The sequence below is a fragment of the Callorhinus ursinus genome, unplaced genomic scaffold (assembly GCF_003265705.2).
Source record: "Callorhinus ursinus isolate GAN/ISIS: 27379988/994484 unplaced genomic scaffold, GSC_fseal_2.0 scaffold26, whole genome shotgun sequence".
Lineage (NCBI taxonomy): Eukaryota > Metazoa > Chordata > Mammalia > Carnivora > Otariidae > Callorhinus > Callorhinus ursinus.
Window position 1 is genome coordinate 14,962,695 of NW_027397088.1, and position 15,562 is coordinate 14,978,256.

Here is a 15,562-nt window from a genome sequence, read left to right on the forward strand (position 1 = left end):
TACAGAACATTGGTCTTTTCTTCTCTTGGGTACAGATCCAGCCAATTTTATTTCATTATAAAAGTGCTTGCCTTACCAATGTAGCTGCTATCCTCAGGGATCTGTCCCCCTGGAAAGTTCTAGTGAAACTTTCTTCTCATTAAGGCACTGGGTTCTTGTTTTACTTCCCTAATACAACCGTCTTTAATTCTACTGTCTAGATTTTCCCTTCTACTACTTACTTGGCTGGTCTTATTTTCTTTTTTCCTTTGCTACCTTTTCTTTTAATGCTTTCTTAGATCAGGGGTTATTCACAAAGTCCATAGACTATCCATTAATGGACTTTGGGGATTTCTCAAAGTCTCTTGAAATTGTATGCAAGTTTTGCATGAATATACATATGTACACATATTAGTTATCAATCGCTGTATAACACATCACCCCATAAGTTAACAGCTTTAAACAACAAAAATTAATTATCTAACAGTTTCTGTGGATCAGAAATCCAGACACAGATTAGGTGGGTGCTTCTGCCTCTCAATGTGCAATAATCAGGGTGTTGGTCAGGGATCTTTGTCACACCCAAAGACCCCAGTAAAGGAAAATACAGTTCCAAGCCTACTCACAAGGTAGTTGCCAGGATTCAGCTTCTCATGGATGTTGCCTAGGGACCTACCAGTTCCTTGCCACTGAGTCTTTCAAAGAGCAACTCACAACATGGCAGCTAGCTTTCCTTGGAACCAACTGGGGACAAAGAGAGAGCGAGCAAGACAGATGTCACAGCCTCTTTGTAATCCAGTCTCAGTAGTGACATCCCATCCCTTCTGCTGTATTCAAAAGCAAGTCGCTGGGTTTAGCCCACACTCAAGCCCACACTCGTTAGGGGTTGGTCTGTCATCTTACTGTAGGCTGCCGGCCAAAACATATGGTGAAGAGGAAGATGAGCCATACCTTTCATCATATCTTTTACTTCTGAATTAATGTTTGTATTTTCTCTTTGTTTCTGTCCCAAGCATTGGTTTTACCCAAAGTCTTATACATTTTCACAAGTTACCAGAAATTGCTTCTCTGCCTCTCTGCAACAGGCTGGAGTTTGTCCCCTCTTACAACAGTCTCTCTACAATAGTTTTTATATCTCCTTTCCTCAAAATGTTTATGATTCAAGATCCTATGTTGTCACTCATCCCCATTACACACACACACACACACACATACACACGTACATCTTAGTCCATTGTCAGTTGTGAGAAGTGGAGTGTTTTGATTGTACAGGATAAGAATCTTGTCTTGTAGAACACTGGTTCTCATACTTTTTAGTCTCAGACCCCCTTCCACTCCTGAAAATTATTGAGGACTCTAAAGAGCTTTTGTTTATGTAGGTTACATTCACTGATATGTGCTGTGTTAGACATGAAAACTGAGATATTTTTAAAATATGTATTTATTCTTTTAAAAATAATATACCTGTTAGATGCAAACAAATGTTTTTATGAAAAGTAAAAATATTTTGTTTTTTTCTAAAACAAAAAATATTAATAACTGACAATGTTTTACACATTTAGAAATCTCTTTAATGTTCGACTTAATAGAAGACAGTTGGATTCTCATCTGCTTCTAACTTCATAAGTGTGTAGTTTTGGTGCAAGTATACGTCACTGTAAAAAAGAGAAATATTTTATTAGCCTTTTTATGTAATTGTAGATATTCTATTTTGATACTACACCAAAATTTGACAATGGTAGTTTCTTAAAGATTGCAGAATGTAATCTGAAACCATAACAATGACTTCTTTTCACATTGTTACATTAAAATCCACTGGTTTATCTCATACTTAAAATGGGTCTTTTACCAAATGCATGATTTGTAACATCATGCATTGGTCATTTATTGATTCACTGAGATACACAGATCTCCAAATGTTGACAGATTTTGTTATTAAATATCAAGAACTCACATTCATAAATATCATAGCCGATCTCATCGTGAGCCTTTAGGTATTTACTGGGAAGCAGTCATGCTGCTTCACAATGTTTGACACAAGGTTTCCAAAATTCTAATTTTCACTTGAAAGCTCAAATTTTATCATTGGCTATAAATACTACTAGTTATTCTCTTTGAAGTAACAGGCCCACTTCATCCATTTTTGAGAAAATATCTGCCAAATACCCAGTCTAAATAACCATTGTTTGCCTGTCAGTTGCTCTTTCAAATAAAAAGGTGTTCCATGGAAAAAAGGAGCTAATTCAACTCCTTGCTTTTCCTTGAGACATCCATTGAACTTTGGTACACTGCAGAATGTTTGAATCATCCATCCCATTTCATCACACAGAACACTAAAAAGATGTAAAGTGTTGAGATTTAATGAAATTAATCATTTCTACTGCTTTATAAAGACCACTTTTTTAAAAGATTTTATTTATCTGAGAGAGACAGAGTGAGCAAGAGAGAGAAAGCACGAGCAGGAGGAGCAGCAGAGGGAGAGGGAGAAGCAGACTCCCCGCTGAGTAGGGAGCCCCACATGGGGCTTGATCCCAGGTCCCCAGGATCATGACCTGAGCCAAAGGCAGATACTCAACTGAGTGAGCCAGTAGCCCCTCAAGGTCACTTCTGACCAACACTGGCTTTTCTTTTTTTCTGTCCGTGTTGTAAAGTATACGACCACCACTAATGCAGTCTGCTGCCAATGCCTGGAACCATCCTAAGATGGCAGCATTCTACCCACCATGTTGATGCTTTTGCATCAATAGTGGAAATGTCAACAATTGAAAAAAGCAAATAACACCTTAGTATTATTTTGAAGATAGTTTTGACTTCATGGACACATTAAATGTGTCCTGGGGACCCCCGGGGGTCCCTGACTATACCTTGAAAACCACTGGAATAGACTGTTTTATATATATATATATATATATTTAATCCTAATACTTAGTATTACACTGGGGGAGCAGAATTTGATATATCATGTGCTCACTTCTGCTTATCTAGATCTGATGGGAGAAGAGACCTCTAATAAAATTACTTTTGATTTATTGAGCATGAACCATCCAATATTTCCCAAATGTCACTAATTCACAAGTTTTGCCAGAGAAATATAGTCATTTCTTAAACTTAAATATTTTAAAAGTCCTTTTATCAACCTGGAAATGAGTATCACGAATGGAAGAAATGTATCAATACCCCTAAAATAAATATATAACAACTCAAATCTTTAAAGAATTGTTCATCGAGTGTGCTACCTAAAATCATTCCAGGGACCACCGTCGACAGCTCATGGACACCTTTAGCAAGACTGCAACTATCCCTCCCTACCTTTGAGCTCATTCGCTTTGCTAAATTCTGTTGTATGCAAATTTATTTCCATGTTTCTTTTAGATTCTTCTATCTACAGATTGCAAGTCACTCCTGTTGGGAATAATTAGAAAAGAGGAAACTGGGGCATTGGGAAACACAAAGGGGAGGTAAAGCAGATGGCAGTGAGGAAATAGAAGTTTGGACATGAAGCTCTGGGAGGGGTAAAGGGAGGGGAGGAAGGGAGGCCAGAGCCCCTGCATTGCCCTCCAGGATCTGGGGAGGCAGGGAAATGACGTGAGTGTAAAAGGGACTAGTAGATGTTCTTCGGTGTGACCAGTGTGGGGCTCTGGCATTGGAAACAAAAATGCCTACCTGGCTGTGTTAACTGAGACTTGCCACAAAATTTTTCCACTTGAAATATCCAAGTACTTTTGTGATATGAGACCGAGGCAGGATTCAGAACACAGGCATCACCACGTCTAAGTTATATGAACAGAGAAGCTTCGTGGTGGCTGGCTAGCTCAGTCAGAGGAGTGCATGACTCTTGATCTCGGGGTTGTGAGTTCGAGCCCCTCACTGGGTGTAGAGATTATTTAAATAAATGAAACTTTAAAAAAAAGAAAGAAAAAAGAAAAGCATCGAGCATTTGGAGGAAAGGAGCATACCAGCACCCATGAATGCACACATACACATTGTCGTTTACTGTATTTTCTACAACGAATCCAAATAAATTTGAAAGCCTCTTGTCACTGTGGGGAGAAGAGATCATGAAAAGTCTTCATTTAGCAAAAGAATGTAATGGAAATTAACACTATGTCTATGGTAACCCACTGATGTTGTGGAAATGCCTTACAGATTCTTATTTCTTCTGTTACCTTTATTGCTTTGTGCTAGCAAACATGTTATAAAGTATTTACGAAGTCTTTTACTGGTTCACTTGTTACCTTTGTTCTTAAAAACTATCTTTGCCATAAGGCAGTGTTTTTAAGGTTGAGTGGAATATGTTAGGTGTCATGGGTGGGAAAGGACCTGAACCCCTCATCCTTCCTTCTGCAAGAACATCTCTGCTTTCACCTAATTACACGTCAGTCTTCTCCCAGAGATTTTATCTGAGGATTGGGCTCTGGTGTTATAAAAGAAAAAGAAATGTTTAAGTACGAAAGCCAAGGTCATAAAGTCTAAAGTCCCTCAACAGGAATTCTCCTTCCAACTTTCAAGAAAATGACTAAATGTTACAATGCCAAAATGATATGCAAAATAACATGAACAAGCACATCATAAAAGAGAAAGCCCACATAGCCAATAGGCATATAAAAATATGTTTGACTTCTTTAGACATCAGGAAGATGCAAATCAAAACCATAAAAGATGCTGTTGCATACCCACCAGAATAGCGAAATTTACAAAATGATGATATGAAGGTTTTGGGAACAGATAAAAAAAAAAAAAAGGAAAACTGGAACTTTCACTGAATGCTGGTGGGTGTGCAAATTGGTATAACCAATCAGAAAACCAGCAATATCGACTAAAACTGAAAATGCACATACTGTGCAATCCTGCATTCAAACTCCTAGGTATATACTCAATGCAGGGGCATCAAAGACATTCAAGAATGTTCTTAACAGCATCACTGTTAAGAGGTAAAAACTAGAGACAAAACAAATGCCACCAACAAGATAGACAATTAAATAGCAGCACATTTAGGGGTGCCAGGGTGGCTCAATCGGTTAAGCATCTTACTCCTGATTTTGGCTCAGGTCATGATCTCAGGGTCGTGGGATTGAGCCCTGCTTTGGATTCTGTGCTCAGCAGGCAGTCTGCTGGAGATTTTCTCTCTCCCTCTCCCTCTGCTCCCCTTTATCTCTCTCTCTGTCTAAAATAAATAAGTAAATCTTTTAAAAAAATAAAATAAATGGCATATTTCTATAATGGAAAACCATACAGCAGAGAAAAGGAATGAGCTACTGCTAGATATAATAGCATTGGATGAAAAGAAGCCAAGGACAAAAGAGAGTATACTCTACAATTTCATTTATACAATGCTCACAAATAGGCAAAACTAATCTATAACAATGGGAGTCAAGACAAGAATTAGGGGAAGTGAATGGGGGAGTTTCAAGGCGGGGAGGCTTTTCGTATACCACCAGTGTTCTATTTCCCAATCTGGGGGGTGTCACTCAAGTTCCCTTTGTGAAAATTAATCAAGTTGTATACACGATTTGTGCACACAGTTTTATTTCAATAAGAAATTTACTTGAAGAAAAGAATAATATGTAGTTTAATTTTTAATTATGTAGAATTTTAGGATCCCCTAGTGTCTCGCTATTTCTGTAAGCCCCTCCCCCTTTCCGTTTTATTTTCTAAATTCTGAACCGATTAAAAATTTGCTTGCTTTCTTTCAAAAAGTTCCGTTATAATGGGTTTTTTACTCTAAAAGCAGAAGAGCTTGCTCTCCTCATTCTTGTACGCCAGCCCTGGAAAGATGAATTGATAAACTAATTCAATACATGGGTTTTGAGCACCTCCATGGGCCAGGCACTGTGCTTGGCTCTGGAAATGGGCAGATGAAAGGAACGGACACAGTTCTGGCCAAGAGGGAGTTCACTCTAACAAGGGAAATCCAAGGTAAAACAGAGAGTGTGTTAAGTGCCATCAGGATGCTGGGGGGGTCACACTGCAGGGTGGATGTCTCTTCTCACGCCTGTGGGACCATATTTTTCTTCCCTATTTTGGACAGTGGGTTGCACTTACAGTTAGTACCACCGAGTGCAACGACTCACAATTGTTCTCTAATTGTTTCCTCCTGTTAACTTATCGCCCCAAACTGTGTATAGGGAATTGGTCTGATTCTGTATCTCCTGTTGGACTTAATTCTGGGCAAGAATTAGACCCTTTAAAACACCTGTAAGAGGAGGCAGGAGGAGCTGGGTAGGGACGTCTATCAAGAAAGAGAATTTTCAGGAGAAAAGATGGGGGCGGGTGGCGTGGCTGAGACTCAAGCAGGAGCCGGAAGCACCTCTGCTGAAGGGAAGTCAGAGGGCAGGAGCCTGAGGATGGTGGCAGGTGGTCATCTCCCAGAGCTTGGGCGTCAAGGCACTCAGAACCTTCTAGAACCACCTACCTGGCTGAATTACAACAAGAAAAAAAAAAAGACTCTGATTTAAATTTCTATGATGGAAGCCAGGATATGTATGAGGATAGAAGAGGATCACTCCAAACAAATGTTCCCTACAACATTAGAAACTTCCTTGACTGTGGCGAACACCTTGACATCCTCCTACCACAGGGATTTAAGAGATGGTGCAGGGCTCACCTGATAAGATTCATGTAAGGAACTTGCACAATGCTGAGATTCCCAGCAGCAAAACACTAACAGTTTAGGATCCAAGAGAGAGAAAAATGGTGGTGTGGGAGGGAAGGGAGAGAGGGAGGGGGGGAGGGATTGCTTTCCATGGCCAGAAGGCACAGGGATGCTGAGAGACAAAGGGACGGGTGCAGTGGTCAGAGGCCAAAAGCGACGCTGCCTTCATTTCTCAAATTACCAGAGAATGAGCCTGATTCCAACTCTCCATCTGGTAACCTAACTAGAACATTCTATAACCAGCAGGGCCCCCATCAGGCTGGGACTGTTGTGGCTATTATTATTATGTATTATGTTTTGATATTCAAATATCTCCATTATGCAGCCAATCCCCTTAAATGCCACATTCTACATAAATGCTTTCCAGAATAGCCTGTCTCGTTTTCAGAGTTTATCAACTAATTATATAGTACCCCAGGTCCACCTACCTCTTTACCATGATATTCAAGGCAATTAAATAACAAACAAAACTCTAGGCATCATTTTTTAAATTCCTATATAATGGGAATCAAAGAAATGTAAGTACCTCCAAAGATTCACAGGGCTGTGCTTCCTGTCTTTGCATTGATTCTCCGTGGCGGAGCCGCATGAACCCTGGTCCCCTAACAAGCATTAACACGCCACGGTGTACGGGTCCCTGGGTAGCAGACTAACTCCATTTTCCAGTCCCGGAGCCTGCAGCCTCAAGACCCCTTCTCATTCCAGACGCTCATGCTCCCATCAGCTTCCTATGGCAGGATCTGTATTTATAATTCATGCTTCTCCTTTGGTTTCCTTTCCAGGTCTCTCCGGGCTGGCGCTTAAACAAAATCTCTGCCCACATCAAGCCCATGTTAGTCCTTCCTCAATTAATAATTAATAGTAATGATGATAATCACAAGCAAGTTTTTGAAAGAGTCTATCTTCTGTCATGTACCTAGGGGTCAGGTCTTTCGTGGCCTTGGGGGGTACAATTGAGGGGCAGACACGCACACATCCTCCAGAAACATCGGTAGCTAAGTTTTATGTTGCAGTTAACAAAACAGCCCAGGGAGCCCACAGTGGAAATGGGAGGGGGGGTTGTTTCCGTTTTTGGTTTCGTTTTGCCACCAGAAGCCAACTCGCCCTTCATGTGGCAAAAATATTACTTTTTGTTATGAGGGAAGGCTCTCCCCCATGTCTACCCCAACACTCGGCTTTTGTCCTCCTTTGGATCTGAGTGTACGGTCAGGCTACAGGGATAGAAAATACCCCCTCGATGGAGCCAGCAAGTCTAGTCTATATCCTTGCTACTCAAAATGTCATCCTTGGATCAGCAGCAGCAGCAGGACCTGGGTGGTTATTAGAAATGCAGAATCAGGGGTGCCTGGGTGGCTCAGTCGGTTAAGCAGCAGCTGCCTTTGGCTCAGGTCATGATCCCAGGGTCCTGGGATCAAGTCCTGCATGGGGCTCCCTGCTCAGCAGAGAGCCTGCTTCTCTCTCTCCCTCTGCCTGCCGTTCTGCCTACTTGTGCTCTCTCTCTATCAAAAAAAAAAAAAAAAAAAAATCTTAAAAAAAAAAAAGAAATGCAGAATCATAGGTCCCACCTGAGACCTGAGCCAGCATACATCTTTGAACAAAAGTCCCAAGTGATTCACATGTACTTAAACTTTGAGGGCAGGGATCAAAGCCCCCTCCATAGTAGTTGTCCCAGAGATAACAAAATAGGCCAATTAGGACCAAGGGGATCTAATTCCCAGACATCTACGTTAGCAGACAGGGAAACAGATCTTCACAGTGGCTGAATTTGAACCTGGAAGTTGTCCTTTGCAGTTGCAAGCAGGAAATGGAAAGCCTGCATGAAAATCGAGTCCACACAGAGGAAGAGAGAGAACCAACTAGACCCTCAATTACATCACAGAGCCTCTGCGCTCACCTGTACCTAAAGTCACATCTGTAATGAGACTGTTCAGATACCTGAGAAGGATACTGCCCCTTTTCTAATGAAGGAAACACAGATTTGGCTTTCTGTCACTTGCAACCAAAAGAATCCTAAATGATTCCAGACCTCACGAACTCTCCAAAAGAATGTATCCCCTAAACCATGAGAGCAGACACTTTCTGACATCCTAAAGGCGGGTCTAAGCTAGTTGTTTTGAAGCTGTTCTTATATCTTCCAGGTTAGGATTTTAAAATACGCACCACCTCAGTGCGGGGAAAACCCACAGGCCAAAGGGTACCAAATTGCTTAAAGGTTTCCTTTCTGCTTTTAATACATTAGATATGACCCTTGCTTCCCCTCCTTTTCTTAGAGATGAAAGACTTCTTGGAAATTCCATGCACGCAGCTGTCATTTGGAAATGACAGCCAGCCTGGAGAAGGTTAATGCTCTCATCAAAAATGCCCATCCTCTGCATTGGTTAAATGGATCATTCTGGTTCGCCTGACTGCTTGTCCTTTCTCCAGGTAGCCCCCGCATGTCAATGAAGTGTTGTTACAGTTTCGCTGTCTTCGCCCAAGTGCAGTGAGCACCCACATTTTCCTGGGGGTTCCAGGTTGAATAAAACCCAACCACAGATCTGCCAAGCATGTGCCAAAGGAGGCAGATCGGGGCACCCAACCCGGGTTGTTTTCTACTTCCATAGGAATGAAGAAAAAAGGGGCTGTCATGGAGCATTTGGTCGCAAACATGAAGGGCGCAACTGCTTGCTTCCACTCCATTGTATTCCCAGCCTTGCCAACGTTTCTCAAAGAGAAGCCCACGTACGGGGAATTGGAATTGCCTGGGATACACCTTTCAACTGTGGGTCCTGGGCCTCAGGACTCCTCCTCCAGATTGTCTGAGCCCCACGTTCATTATTTCAATGGAGTTGGAATTGAGGCACTTAATAAAGGGCCCTTCTAACTCTGAGATTCATCGACTCTGTCAAGCAAGAAGGATCACAGCATCTCTGAGAGGCAAGTGGGAACAGGGCACAGTTATCACGATGAGGAAGGAGTTTGCCAGGACGGGAAGAGGGACAGTAGTCTTAACTCAACTCTACAAATGAGTGATTCAGGGAGCTAATCACGCCGGCCTCTCAGTGAATGAAAATACAGAGCCAGTGGCTTGATGGGATGTTGAAGAATGAGCGTGGACCTGGAAAAAAAAAAAAAGCAAAAGTGACTGTAACTAGGAAGGAGAGGCACCAAGGTGGCTCCTGTGGTCAGCCCCTTCCCTCACCAAAGTACAGACACTCCCAGGGGGGGAAACAAATCCAAGCATCTCCCAGGACAGCGTGAGCAGGGAGGGGCTAGGAGACATCCTCAAATGTCGTTGACTCCAAAACCTACTCACAGACTGCCCAAAATGTTTTGGGGCACTCTGTTTTTGTATTTGGGGCAAATTCCCTGCCCTTATGAGTTTCACAATTACATTTGTTGCTCCAAAATCCTGGAACAACTTAACCATCTACCTGGGCCAGCGTAAATAGCTCAGAGCCCAAAAACTGATTTATTCTGTCGAAAGAGGTGTCATCGGCTCGTTTCTGCTTTCTTCTTGGCAGAGTGCTGCTCTGAGAAATGGCCGAAGTGTGCACAATGGGAACATGTTCGTCTGTCTCCCTAAGAACAGGGAGGAACTGGTCTGTTCCACACACAGCAAGCAGCTCGTTACTGTGTCTGCAGTGGCCAGATGAGAACCAGAGAGATGTGTTTCCTCACTCTTGGCAAATCCCAGGAGAACAGTGTTCCAGTATCCTCTACTGCTGTAACAAATCTCCGCAAACTTCGTGACTTACAAACAACAGGAATGTATTCGCTCATTGCTTGTTCCTCTTGCTATTTATTGTTCTCTTGCTTATAACCAATTCGCGGGGCCAAAAGTCTGAAAGGAATCTTGTGGGGCTAACATGCTACCATCAAGGTATTGTCAGGGTTCGGTCCACCTGGAGGCTCCAGGGGAGAGTCCTTGCTTGCCTCTTCCCGCTGCTGGTGGCTGCCAGCATTCCTTGGCTTGTGGCCGTCCCACTCCAGTCTCTGCCGCTGTCGTCACACCGACTTCCCTCCCGTGGTCAAGTGTCTCTCTCTACCTCCCTCTTATAAGGACACTGTGATCATGTTTAGGGGCCTCCCGGATGATCCAGGATAATCCCCCCGGCCACACTCTCAAGGGCTTTAATGTAATCACATCTTAATAATTCTGCCAAGTTAGAACATGTTGGGGGTCATCATCCAACCTATCACAACCAGATTTGAGATGAGTGATTCCTGCAGAAGGGGCAGGGCAAACATCGAGTCAACCATCCCTGGGAAGCAGCCAGAAACCCGAGAGCTTGTGCCGCTTCCATCTCGAAGAGCACCTTTGGGCGGCTATGCTGGCTCCGACTCACCTCACAGAGCTGGAGCCTCTAAAACGCTCAGAGTCACGTCGTGAAGGTGACCGTGGTTGCAGCTCGACTCCAAGAAGTGGAGACAGGGAGGAATCCAGGACCCCCGACCTCCTCCTTCACTCACACTGTCCCGTCTGTTGTGGACACATCTGACATGGGTAAAAGACATCAATCCACTCTCCGAATCAGTAGAGGACACTCCCAAAGCAGAAAGAGTTGACTCCGAATTTCTCCTGCCACTGTTCCATCTCAGAAGACAGCAGTACCAGGAAGGGGGGATATAAGGGGGAAAATCTACTTTTACAAGTTTTCAGTGGCTGCTGAGATGCGTCCTTCTGTGTGCATGAAAGAGATGGTTTGAGACAGCCTGACTTTGTGGTCGGAGCAGGCATTTGATTATGGGGCTTTATGGCTTTTTATGTTTGCCTGGGAGAAGACTTCTTTGTAAATCAATGACATTAGCCATATGAAAAATGACTGATTCTTTGAACCGAATTCCCACAAAGTCAAACAGAGTCTAGTCTAAACACATTTTCTGAAGTTCTGACATCATTTCATGACTCTACACCAGGTTGAAAACTTCAGCTGGTATTCAGACAGACCCTTCCTTGCTGCCTGGCTGGCTCAAAATCACAGGTCAACATGTGGGATGAGACCGTTTACAAAGTCTCCCAGGATGCACTTCCTAAGTCCCCAACATGTCCCAGTTCACACATCACTGCCCCCAGGTCCTCTGGCTCTGGAATGCTTTGCTTCCAAATACTTGACTGCAGAGGAGCTTCCAGCCGAGGATTATAGATTACACTGAGCACCGACAGTTCATTGTGCACCCCTTCTTTCCCCTCTCTGTCTGACCTAGCCTCCCCTGCAAGCACTCATGTCTCCTCTCCTTCTTCCCCTGTCTCCCGGGAAGCTAAGCCTTGCTTTAACCTTTCTATCTTCTATTCTAGATCCTTCTCCCTCAGCAAAAACTTCTGGTCCTGGGACCTTTACTTGCACAGTCAAAAAGCCTTACTTTGCACCAGAATCCCACGCTATGGAATCCCAGAGTTGAGATCATTTTTATCAGCAGCTTTTGGACTTTCAAATATTTGGGCAGAGTTAGATGAGGAAAAGCCCGGAAGTAACATAATCCCTTTGAGGTGGTGACAACGAAAAAAAAGCAGATCTATTTGGTTGAAGAGGAGCCATGGATTTCCAGCAAGACCAGCTTCAGCTAAAGGCACACAAGCAATCCTATAATTTATACCACACAGAAGGCTGATATGAGGAGAGTGATTTGGAGAAATGAAATCCACCCTTGAAACCTCCTTGACCTTAAGCACGAAATCCCTTCAGAATGGCCCAGAAGTCCAAAAGGCAGACAGTATGGTTATTTTTTTTTTTTTAAGCCCATAAATGTGCTTTACCTGCCAGCAGAGCTGTTAGAATTTAATAGGCTCCATACCAATGCCCAAGGGTTTTGGAAACACCTATTACAAGGGGTGTTTTCAAAACTGACTTCGCCTCAACCGAAAGCAGGGGTAATCAACCCCTCGGAGAAACGGGAAATTAACTGCACAGCTCTGGCTTCAGTGACGTGAACTTGGGAGTCTCTGAGCTGTCGTCATCATCTGATGGAACTCGATCTGCACAGGCCTGTTGGTTCTGCACAAAGAGAAACCTTGTTCGGGCCTCCACACAGCACCATTAAGTCGTGACCTGGGTCACTCGGGGCCCCAGTGCCGTGCCATGACCTAGTTCCCCAACGCACCCCATTTATAGTCCGAGCGGCATATGGAGGCACCTGGTTCTCACCCACACTCATGTCGCGGCCTTGGGGCCAACATTGAACACTCACAGCAACCTTGTAGGTATTTATTATTGTTGTTATTGTTCCGATTTACAAACAAGGAAGGGGAGGCTCAGAGAACTTTGGTCCCTTGCCTAATCACAGAAAGTGGCCCAGTTGGGGCCGGAGCCCAGGGCCATCTGCCTCGGGAGACATAACAACCAAGCAATGGTCCCTCCTAACCGTCTGAAGATTCTCGCGCTGCCGGATAGCTGGGCACCGGCCGGCAGCTGGTCCTCTGATTCTTGTCGTTGTTTAAGAAGTACCGATTAACTTTGGTTGTTTGGTTGCAATTTCTCTCTCCAGAATTTGTCTTTTCTGTACCATTTCTGTACTACAAACTTTCTTTCTTCCTTCCTTCCTTCCTCCCTCTCTCTCTCTCTCTCTCTCCTTCCTTCCTTCCTTCCTTCCTTCCTCCCTCCCTCCCTCCCTCCCTCTCTCTCTCCCCTTCCTTCCTTCCTTCCTTCCTTCCTTCCTCCCTCCCTCCCTCCCTCTCTCTCTCTCCTTCCTTCCTTCCTTCCTTCCTTCCTTCCTTCCTTCCTTCCTTCCTTCCTTCCTTCCTTCCTTCCTTCTTTCTTTCTTTCTTTCTTTCTTTCTTTCTTTCTTTCTTTCTTTCTTTCTTTCTTTCTTTCTTTCTTTCTTTCTTTCTCTCCTTCTTCTCTCTTTCTCTCTCTCTCCCCGCTCTCTCTCTTTTTCTCCTCAATATCACTTTCTCTCATTCTTAGTATCCTCACTGGAGACGAACCTCTGGTCATTGGGTGAAGCATTTACGCAGAAATAAGTCCAATGTTTAGAGGATGAAATAGAACAAAGATCCCGGTGACTTTTGCTTCTTTGTTTGCCTTCTTGCCTATTTGGGTTGTTTGTTTGTTTGTTTGTTTCTGCATCCAGTATCTTTTTTCAGCCTCCCCCAAACCCCGTGAGTTTCGACTATTATTACCTCATTTTACAGATGAGGAAGCCGAAGATCCAAGACATTAAGTCATTGGTCCAAGTTTACCTGACTAATTAAGTGACAGAGACAGGATTTAATCCCATTCTGTGTGACTTCACCACTCTATTCCTTCACCTCTGCGGTTCTGTCCTTCTGGCTTCCAGAAGAGGAGAGCTAGGCGTGCACCCCTCCCTGACCCAGTGGCCTGCACATGACCTTGATGCCACGTGCTCGTGCCCTGGCTCCTCCTGGCCGGCTGTTGGGTGTCACGGGGTCTTAGCCCACTTGGCTGTCTCTGTGGGAAGGTTCCAGAGCATGCTGGAAGCCTCTGCCCAGCAGGCTGGGCAGTTCAGAAATACTGCTCTCCCTGACAGCAGTGACATAGGCCCCCAGCTAATTTACAGCAGACATCGCGAGACTGGGGATGCATGTGCTGGCCAGCGAATCAGTGCGTCCATCCATCACAGGCCTGGCAAACTCAGCCACATCTCCTGTGCTCCGTGGCTCGGCTGCCCTAGGACTAAGGAAGGACTCTCGCCCCACGGACGGATGAGCTTCACAAGGCCGGCCAGGCAAATTAAAATGCCAAATGCTTACACAGAGGACAGCTGGGTGGCAGGCTCTGCAGCCCCTTCTCTCCAACGCGAAGGAAACCAAGAGCATGTTTACCCCAGACCCGGGGTCATGAGGGCTGCGTGGCCAAACCTCAGGCTTCCAAAGGCCTCTGTGACTCATCTGGGACTTACGTCCAAGTGAATATAATGACATTAGTTGACATGATTAGAATAAATAGCAGTAGTCAAACAACCTGAAATTTATATCTCATTACAAGGCCATACTACTTTTGGTATATAACAAATGCGTATTTTTAATACACCCTATGCTTATCTTATTTATAATGCAACGCCACATCATGGTCTTTTTGTGATAGGAACGTTCATTTGTGATCAGGGGTCAGCAAACTTTTTCTGTAAGGGCTAATTAGCAAACATTTCAGGCTTTGTGGTCACATAGAGTCTCTGTGGCATATTCTTCTTTGTTTTTTTGGGTTGCTTTTTATGACCTTTTTAAAATGTAGAAGCCATTCTTAGCTCACAGGCTGTTCAAAAACAGGCTGCAGGCCAGATTTGGCCTGCAAACCGTAGTTTGCCATCCCCTAATTTCAGACATATAAAATATATTACAACCATTTTATTATCGTTTCATTTTTTTTTTTTTACTGGTTGCCTCGAAAAATTGTGTAAGTGGCTGGAGTTGAGGCCCAGCAGATCCCAGCCAGATTTCCTGAAGAAAGGCCCATGGTCTATTCTTCCTGTCCTGCTCAACGCTTTCTGCACACTCCGTGGAAACATGAGATCATCAGCCGGAGGAAGATTTGGGGATGGGTGTAACAAACATTAAACTGTGGGTTTTATTGTTGCCTTTGGATGGATCTTTGGAAGGCATCCACCGCTCCACTTTAAGTCACCCCATCTGTGCAATGGGTACATTAACCCTGGCATGGACCCTGGGCAGGATAGCCAATAGGTTACTTGTGTTCCTGTGGTCTGGCACACTCTGCTCAGAAACAACAAGCTTTTAGGTCAATTTCTACTCTGTGGCTTTTCAGTGGAGGCCTTCACTATTTGCTTTGGCAACAGTGGGAAATCTTGATGGGAAGGTGAGTAATCCTGAGTCAGCAAAATACCTCAGAGTCAGGAATGGCCTCAGTTCTCTGACTCCTGCCCCGCTGTGTTCTGCTCCTCGTGCACGGACCTGAGGTGACCCTTGACCCTACCCGGCTCCCCTCTGCACTGACCCCTCTCCTCTAAACACACCAAGGGCATTGGAACCAACCC